The sequence below is a fragment of the Euwallacea fornicatus genome, chromosome 26 (genome assembly GCF_040115645.1).
Source record: "Euwallacea fornicatus isolate EFF26 chromosome 26, ASM4011564v1, whole genome shotgun sequence".
Lineage (NCBI taxonomy): Eukaryota > Metazoa > Arthropoda > Insecta > Coleoptera > Curculionidae > Euwallacea > Euwallacea fornicatus.
The window spans coordinates 1118545-1128368 of record NC_089566.1 but is presented as its reverse complement, the minus strand read 5'-3'; the positions used below and the strand labels follow the sequence as shown (position 1 = coordinate 1128368).

Genomic DNA, 9824 nt, shown 5'->3' with positions numbered 1-9824 from the left:
CTAAATCGAAGGGCCTCCCTTAGTACCATGTATCGCAGAATTCGAAGTTTTGGGCTAAATTCATATCGTCCTATGTGTCGGCTTCCATTATCACGAAACCACAGGGTGGCCCGACTGGAGTGGTGTCGTCTGAGACTGCAATGGGTGGATGAGTGGAGAAGAATCGTGTCCAGTGATGAGAGCCGATATTGTTTCTGGCGATCTGATGGACGGCTACGTGTTAGAAGGCGCAGAGGAGAGCGATTAAATTTGGACTTTTTGGAAAGGCGTCATTCTGGTTTAACACCAGGTGTCGTGATTTGTGGTGCCATCCAGTATGGTAGTCGGTCTCCTCTTGTTTTCATTTATGATAGATTAAATGCTCTGAGGTACATTAATAGTGTCTTAGAACCGGTTCTTGTACCATACATGCACGACCATCCTGGAAGCACATTTCAACAGGATAATGCGCGACCACATGTAGCCAACGATACTTTGAGGTATTTGGAAGCTGAAAATTTGGATACTTTGCCTTGGCCAGCTCGGTCTCCAGATTTGTCCCCAATAGAGCATGTATGGGATATAATGGGTCGGAGACTTCAACGTTTAGCTCGCCCTCCAGAGACCATAGATGAACTCCGCGAGCAGGTGCAGATTGCCTGGGATACAACACCACAGGAAGATATTGACAATTTAATTTTAAGCATGCCACGTCGCTTACAGGAATGTATTTATTTAAGAGAAGATACCACCCATTATTAAATTATTATTAAATTTTTTCACTTATTCACAATAATTTTCTTTTGATGTTTTGATCGTTTTTATCTATTACCCGACCCAACGTAATGCCAGAATTTCAAACGTATACGATGTGTTCTTCTTGGTGTTGCGGTTTTTTTTCAAAGTCAGTGTATATTTACTCAAAACATGCCGCCAACTTCCATATTTCTTTGATAAAAACATTGCAATTTGCAAAAACCAAGTATCCTAATACCTAATTCGTTTTCTTAGATTCGCCAAAAAAGGAGAAAAAACGACTTTGCACTGTTCGATTAGATTCTCAGTGACTTTCTTCTTAACTCTCAGGTGTTTTCTCACTGTAAAAAAAACATTGAAAACTTAAATGAAACCTCTTTTCTCGGAGCAACAGGGTACTATTTCCATTTGCTTAACATTGTACCTCGTATTCACTTACCGTATAGCGGTTGGTCGTATACAGGGCGGCCAACTGCAAAAAGTTACAACGGCTATCATTGAGGAACCGAAGACAGATAGAAAATCCTTCTCTAACTATTAGGTTGGTAGAAAAATAATCCTTAACTTTAAACCAACGCTACTCAACCTATAATACGCTTTTGCCAACGTTAAACAAGTTTATTCATGTCGGGAGCATAGAATTCCGAAGTCCGAAAGGTGATGAAGTCGTTGAAGGCGTTTTTGGCATCCTCTTGGTTTTTAAAGCATTTGTCGCGTAGGAAGTGGTCGAGGTGCTTGAAAAAATGGTAATCGGTAGGTGAGAGGTCTGGAGAGTATGGCGGATGGGGCAAAGTTTCATAGCAAAGGGCATTCAATTTCTGTAGTGTCGATTGCGCGACATGTGACTGAGCGTTGTCATGAAGAACGATTGGGCCGTTTCTGTAGACCACTTCCGGGGAGACACGCTGTAGTCTCCGATGCATGTCATCAATTTGCTGACAATATCTCTCTGCTGTGATGGCTTTGCCTGGATTTAGGAAGCGATGATGGATCAGACCGAGTGTTGACCACCACACACGTACCATGACCTTTCTTTGGTGCAAATGTGGTTTCGGGAGGTGCTGTGAAGTTCGATCGTGGTCCGACCGTTGAGCTGAACGTCGGCGGTTGTCATAGAAGATCCATTTTTCGTCACAATACGGTCAAGAAACGGGTCATTTATGTTGCATAAAATGGGTGCTGACGACACTTCGAAACGACGATTTCTTTGCTTTTCGTTCAGTTCGTGCGGGACCAATTTGTCGAGCTTTTTTGTTCTTCCAAGCTGTTGCAGATGGTCTAGAACTATTGGATGAGTTATGCCTAATTCTTCCGCAAGCTCTCTAATAGTTGTACGGGGATTTGTTTCGACTAGGGCCATCAACTGGTCATTGTCAATTACCGATAGACGTCCACGATCGTTTTGATCTTCGAGGTTTTCATTTCCACTATGAAACTTCTTAAACCAAAGTTGTGCCAGCCGTTCATCAATAGTATCAAGACCAAAAGCATCATCAATTTTTTGAGCCGTTTCCGTTGTTTTAGTATCGTCCGAATTTGCTTCTTTTCCATCTTGACTAAAGTTTTCCAACTAAACTGTAAAGGGGCACCGCATACACACTGTTTATTATTAAAATGTAGAAAAAAGTCAACGTTTTTAAATGATATACAGCATGGCCGTATGTATCAAAGAAGTTTCTCCAATATCACGCTGTAAAAATCGAAAATACAAAAACGAAATTATTTTTCTACCAACTTAATATTTCTGTAATAACGTGGAAGAATCCGAACGACATTTTATTTGTTGAAATATGATATAGACTAATCAGTTCTAATTTACGTATATGATATCTGATATCTGGTTCCGTTCCTAAAATAAAGTCATTTGAAAATTTCCAACTATCATCTTGCATGCAGGGTGACTGGGACATGTAATACCAGATCGTTTCTATCGAAATATTTAAAAATCACACCAAGAAACCCATTTAATTGCTTTAATCGGCAAAAAATGCGTTTAGTCTAAGCCTTCATTCGCAATGCTGTAGCAATAAACTTGCAGTTATTGGCTTGTTGAAACAAATACGTAATATGTTTCTAGTTCTTTTATTTCAACCAATTGAAAAAATAAAACAGGAACCAATTGGATAATACAAAATCAACCAACACCCCACACTCAAATGAATGACGCTAATTAACGAGTGTATTCACAGTTGAAGTACTCCAGGCACACTTCAACACTTAACTTGCACGTGGCTTTAGAGCAAAGGGTCGGCCCTATAGTAAATATTTACTCGGAGAACCACGCCCAAACGATTCTGCCAATTTGACACCCCGATATTAGGCAATAAAAACACGGAATAAAGCCTATTGACTGTGACAGTTTTTTCATTTCATTGCAACAACGTTTTGTATGTTGTTAACTGGGTTCGAATTATATTTTATTGTTATGAAGTAAGGGAGGTGATTAGGATTGTTGTGACCGATTGACGTAGTTCCACATTCCCGCTTTACAAAGCAGTGAGCAGAAGGGGAACTTGAAAATTATTCTTGAAAACGCGGGGAATTTCGGGGTTTAATGCATAAATTTTAAGAGCGATTTCCACCACAGCAAATAACACTAATTTCCCACACAGAGTGTTCCATTGAAGACTTTCATATCAGAGCACAGATGGCCGAACAGCTCGAAATTAAAGAGGTTTTAGATGTGTTTTGGTCTTGAAAATTTTGTTGAGGTATTATACAGGGTGTCTAATAAATATGGGCCGCTATCCGTATCTTGGAAACTATGACTGGGAAAAACTTGAAACTTGGACATCATACTAAAGTGGAGGTGATCTGTTGATTAAAAATATTTTCATGAAAATACCATTTCCGGTTATACCGGCAGTTAATGCCAATTCGCTTATTTTAAATGGAACACTCAGTATATTATAACAAATTTCGATTCTGTAAAACATTATGAATGTTTTTCGCGTATAGCGTTCTATACCTAATTTTGACGGTTTTCGAGATATTTAGAATTTTCCAAATAAAATTAGATTTTCAGCCATGAATGTATTTTCTATTAATTGAAAAATGGCTAAGTATTTTGCAATGAAATTCTACGCTATTGTACAAAATGCTTTACATTCCTCGGATCGGTGAGTTAAACCAATTTTTTTCATACAGGGTATTCAAAGTTATCGTTCAAGAAGTGTAAAAAACTCAATTTTTTTTAAAAATAGGAACCCCCCCATTTTCTCAACGAATACATATTTAACACCAAAAATAAGTACAATTTCAATTCATTTGTCTATATCTGAATCTAACCGTTCTCATTTTATTAAAAAAAATACTTTTCAATGTTCAGAACTTAACAATTTATTTTAAATAACTTCTAGAGTTACTAGGTGGCGCAACAATCGACAAAATAGACTCCTTTCTTCTGTAAGATGCTTTGACAGATCCGCTTGTTTTAAAATGATCTATTGTGCGTTTGAGGATTTTTCGTGGTGGCTTCGGTGTTTCTGGATATCAAATACCAAATGTATGACACGTTCTGGTTAATACTTTGTTACGTTCACCGTAAATAATAAACATATTGAGTTAATCTTCGTTTGAATAATTTACGAGTGCCGCCATACTTAAATTCTGGCGAGCAGCGCCACCTAGTACCTCTAGACGTTACAAAATACTTAGCCATTTTCGAATCATTAGAAAAAGTATTCATGGCTGAAACTCAAATTTTTTTTGGAAAATTATGAATATCCTGAAAACCGTAAAAATTAGGTACACAACACTATATACGAAAAATATTCATGATGATCCACAGAATCGAAATTTGTTATAATATATAGGATGTTCCATTTAAAATAAGCGAGTTGACATTCATTTGCGGTGTAACCGGAAGTGGTATTTTCATAAAAAATATTTTCAATCAATAGATCACCTCCACTTTACTATGATGTTCAAGTTTCAAGTTTTTCCCAGTCATAGTTTCCGAGATACGGATAGTGGCCCATATTCGTTGGACACCCTGTATATTTGCACTCATTTTCCCAAATGTCTATAGATTATTTCAACAAGCTTTATTTATATTACCTATATAGATTGGATACATATCTTATTATTGAGCTTGCACAATTGGACTATATACTTATCGAATTTATTGAAAATATAGACTTTCATTTTTTCGTTGAAATATTCATTTATTTAAAACTGTTGTATTTTAAACTTGAGACTATGCTTTCATTTTAATCACTCAAGTTGAAAATGAGTAAGTTGCAAGAACTCACCAATAAAAGATATCCATTAGCCGCCTCACAGCAGCTTATCAATTAGTAGTTAAGGCAAAGGTCGATATGTCGACAAAGTAATATTCTGAAGTCATTTATGAAGCTCTGGAAGGAAATTACACTGAATTTAAACAGTTGCACCATGACGTTACTTCTGATATTCGATCTGATGAAGATTTCGCAAAAGAAGATGAATTTAGACGCGATGTCGATTTCCTGTGTTACAACAGCGAAACAATTTATCCTCCCTTATTTCAAGTTGCTCGTCGAACTAATTCCGTGTCTCCTTTTAAATTGAAATTCGTCAGTGGAAGTCAGATTACCTAAATTTATAGTTTCGAAATTGAATAGGAATTTTCGAAAATAGCCTAAATTCTTCGATGTTTTTATATCCCTTGTTTACAATTTAATTTCCGAGAAAAATTTCAGTATCTTATTTCCTTTCTTGAAGATATACAGGGAGTTTCAGAATAGTATGTCATAAATTCAAGGAGTGATCCCCATGAGCAATTTTGAGAAAAAAAGTTTATACGATCCTAGGTCCGTTTTCGTTTCCTGTCTGATATACGGGGTATTAAAATTTGCTATTTTTTTTTTTTTTTTTTTTGAAAAACATTTTTCACGAAAAATAATCAGAGTCATGGCCTTGGGGGCGTCACTGCTTGCAATAAAAAATTCGTTTTTCTCTTAAAAAATGTGTTTCTACACCTAACTGACGCCCACCAAGTAATGCAGGTCCGGACTTATTAAAAAAAAAAAACAAACAAAAAAATATAGTAAATTTTAATACCCTGTATTTTAGACAGAAAGCGAAAACGGACCTTGGTTCATATAAACCTCTTTTCTCAAAATCACTCATAGAATCACCCCTTAAATTAATGACGTACTATTCTGAAACACCCTGTATTTAATAAATTCCATTCAATTAATTAGTTCAGGTTAGTTCATGTTAGAATGAGAACTCTCGAAGATCATAATCAAAATAAAAGGGTTTTGGGTACTTCGTATTCGAATGCTATTGAGAGCTCTCCTTCTATGGTGACTACCTCTTCAGGCAGTTGGAGGTATCTTTTAGACGCTTTCGAAGAGAGTGTGCGAGGTTTACAGATTCTTCAGTTTGCTGTGAATCAGCAGTACTGTATTTTGTTTAAAACTGCAGCTGAAATTAGATGTGACTATCAAAAGATTTTGTGAATTAGATTAGAGTAAATCGGATACAGGCAAGGCCGGAAGTGGAATCGGAACTGACGAATTAAAATTGTGTTTGTCAGCACTAACTTTCAAAGACACCATTGTTACTGTATTGGATGATTGTACAGTACCTTTTTTCCCTCGTTTCTAAAACAAATTAATAACGAAATGTGGTGGTTCATTATTTACCTAGCGAGCTAATAAAGATCATTTTCATGGAAATTAATGTAAAAAAGAAATGAGAAGGACCAACCGAAGTGAAATGCTAATGCTTAAAGTGGTTTGATCACTGCCAGAATCCGACAATATGCATTTCTTTTTCTCAAAAAGAACGCAAATTCTACAAGAAAGTTTTCTCCAAAAAACAATTAAATAATTACTGATTCCGTTTAATAGCGGTATTAGATTGGAATGTACTCATAATTGGTAAAAGTGGTTCACGATGGGGATGAAATCGAAGTTCGATAAAAGGGGGACTGCATAATAAGAACAAGTGTTACCCATCTACATCACGCATATGACTATGCCCTTCCAATTTGAAAATGCGCATATCATTTTACAGAAGTGTATTAAATTACATTTATTCCGATTTTAAACAGATGACTTGTTTCGTTCCACTTTCAGGCTGGCCTTAAAGCCGAGTTGCATAATTTCGTATTGAACTCGACCTGGGGATTAAGTCTTAAATTTTCCATATATCCATTGTCTTTCAGTCAAAAACTCCAGTTCGACTGCAGGTGGAGTTAAAAACTAAAGTGTACAACTGTGTCTTAGCCTGTTTCACACCTATTCGATTTTCCGGCTTGGACAGAGTATATTTGGTTTCGACTAGTTTGCATTGTCGTCTCTTGCAAAACTGCTATTAAGGATGCTATACATACTCCACAAGTTGCCCCGAATACTTTGAGCATTTGCTTAAAGTAAAGTTTAAGGGAAAATTCTTTTAGCAGAATGCATTGTATAAATATTTAGTAGTTGTGCCGTCCCTTTCTGAAGTTTTTTGCACCATTCGCAGAATACTAAATTGGCTTTCACGTTTTTTCAACTACATTGTTTTCAAGCGTCGTCAAGCCTGATTTAAGAGCCTTTAGCAATTGAAGCTTATCCATTACATTAATTCTAGTTTCCTCCTAATATATGCCATACATAGCATTTACACCAGCCGACATTCTCCTTCCAATTTCGTATAGGAATTTCGTCGTACATCTACATCCCCTAAAGCAACTGAGATGCGACATTCCACATACATATATAGCCAGTCTCCCATCCCATCATCATACATATACTTTGTGTGCTCAATATTCAAATTTACGTTTTCCTGTCTTAATGCGAATTTTGCCGATAGAAAATTGAATTTCTTATCTTGGGGCCGGAGCTTTTACGTCATTCGTTTTGTTACATGCCTACGTAATTTAGAGAACCAGCATACAATATCATCAGAGCGCTCGACAAACTTGTTTTTGTCAGTTTTAATGAGCATCGAATCGAGAATTGTGACAGATTGGTTCTTATTTTCGACTATTGTTAACGCACTTCTAATGAGAGGGATGGAAACAGCTGGGGGCGACCATGTCAAGCTGGGCACATCTGATAGCATTTAGGTGCAATCAAAGTGTGATTTAAATGTGCAATAGAACAGAATATCGAACGAAAACTTTAAAGTTGCAGTCGGCTTTAGTTGTAATTATTAACGGTTACAGTAATGTGAACCAAGTTTATTGGTAATTTGATGCTGTGCCGTGAGAAACTTGAATTTTTATTTTTTTTTCTCACGAATGCACTGAGATTTAAAAGAAAGTGGCTGGCTTGATTTTTTTGTCAAATTTTCATGGGAGCCAATGGAAAAATTTAGATTCACGTTCTTCACATATTTTTTTAAAACTATTATCTGCATGAGCAGAGCAGTTGTGTTAAAAATCCTTAAACGTTGTTCAAAAGTGCTTTTTTAGCAAACATTTTCTCTCCCGATTCATTGTTTTACGTTTAAAATTGTTAAATTTTCAGCATTTTTACTGAAACCGTGGATTTAGCAGAGAATCCACTCCTACCAATACAGTAGTAAAATAAAGTAGGCTGTGAAAAACAATTGCGTCCATACTTGACGTTTGACATTGTGCAGTAGGAATTCCTTAAACCGCAGCGTGTAGAGCTCTTTAAAAGTACGAAGAACTTGGAGGCGCAGCTCGAAGGGCGGGTTCTGGTCGCCCCCGAAAAACAACCCCCAGAGACGATCGCTTTGTGAGGCTATAGGTTTTACGCAATCGATTTAGCACTGCAGTGGACGCGCAGCAAAACTTCTGACAAGTTCGAGATACCACAGTTAGCAAACAAACTGTTTGTAGACGACTGCCGGAAACAAATCTGAAAGCAAGAAGCCCTACGAAAGGTCCTAAAATATTTCCAGAGCACCACACAGTACGAAGAAACTTCGTTACAACCTATGGACATTGGAATATTCGAGAATGGTCCCGTCTGTTATTTACGGATGAATAAAGGTTTTGTCTCAATATGGTAAATGACCGAAAGCGAGTGTGGTGAAAATGGGGCGAAGGGTTCAACCAAGAACTGTTTATAGAGCCCCAGAATTTTAATGGAGATTCAATCATGGTCTGTATTGGAAGTTTTATGAACGGACGTACACTGCTTCACGTTTTTCCTCTTAGGCGATCAGCACAAATCTACGTTGACGACATCTTACAGCAGTAGGTGTAATCGTGTGCTACGTTAACTGATTCTAATTTTATCCTAATGCATAATAATGCCTCACCACATGTGGCAGGAATCGTTCGAAACTTCAAAGAAGCTGATGGCATCAACACGTTGCAATGGCCTGCATAAAATCCAGATACGAACCCAATTGAACACCTATGGGATGAATTAAGGTGCGCTCCTGCGATACGCCTCCGGCAACTATAGAAGAAATGTGTGATGCACTAGTTGAAAAGTGGAACTTCACACTAGACAAGTTGTTGTAAATTTAACTTTCAGTATACCAAGAAGATCAGGATCTCCAACAGTTGCTAGAGGTGGCAATATCCATTACTAAGTTTATTTAATTTGGTAATTTTCCCTTGTTCACAACGCGATGTTTCAATAAACACGTTAAACTAGTGCCTTTTGTATTTAGATTAAATCCATTTGCATTGGATTCTTTGCTCAATAAAAGGTCCCGATAAAAATGCTGTAATTTCGACAATTTTAGAGGTAAAAAAATGAATTGAGAAATTAAATGTTTGCTAAAAAGGGCACATTCTAATAACGCTTCAAGTTTTTTAACACAAGTGCCGTATTCATGCTCAGAGCGACTTAAAAAATAGTAAAGAACATAAATCTGAACTCTTCCATTAAACTCCGTAAAGGAAGAAATCAAATCCATACCTTCCAATTACATTAATAGCCAACGGGCTAGGCTACAAAGCGTCGAAAAAATGATTAAATTCGAATAACTGGTATAAAAATCATAAAATTTCGAATTTGACAAAAAAAATGGGTGAGCCACTTTTTTTGGACTTTAGTGTACAAAAAACATGCACAAAAATGTACCTCAGTGAGTTGAAAAAAGCCCAAGTAATTATTTAAAAAAAAAATTAAAAATCGTAGTTGTCAGTAGAACAAAAAATCACATTTTTTAACAAGAAATTGATA

At 36.7% G+C, this 9824-nt stretch overlaps 1 pseudogene; it reads right to left on the bottom strand.

The window, feature by feature from the left end:
• Positions 1 to 899: 899 nt before the first annotated feature.
• LOC136347029 (histone-lysine N-methyltransferase SETMAR-like) lies at positions 900 to 3671 on the bottom strand (annotated as a pseudogene).
• Positions 3672 to 9824: the final 6153 nt, after the last annotated feature.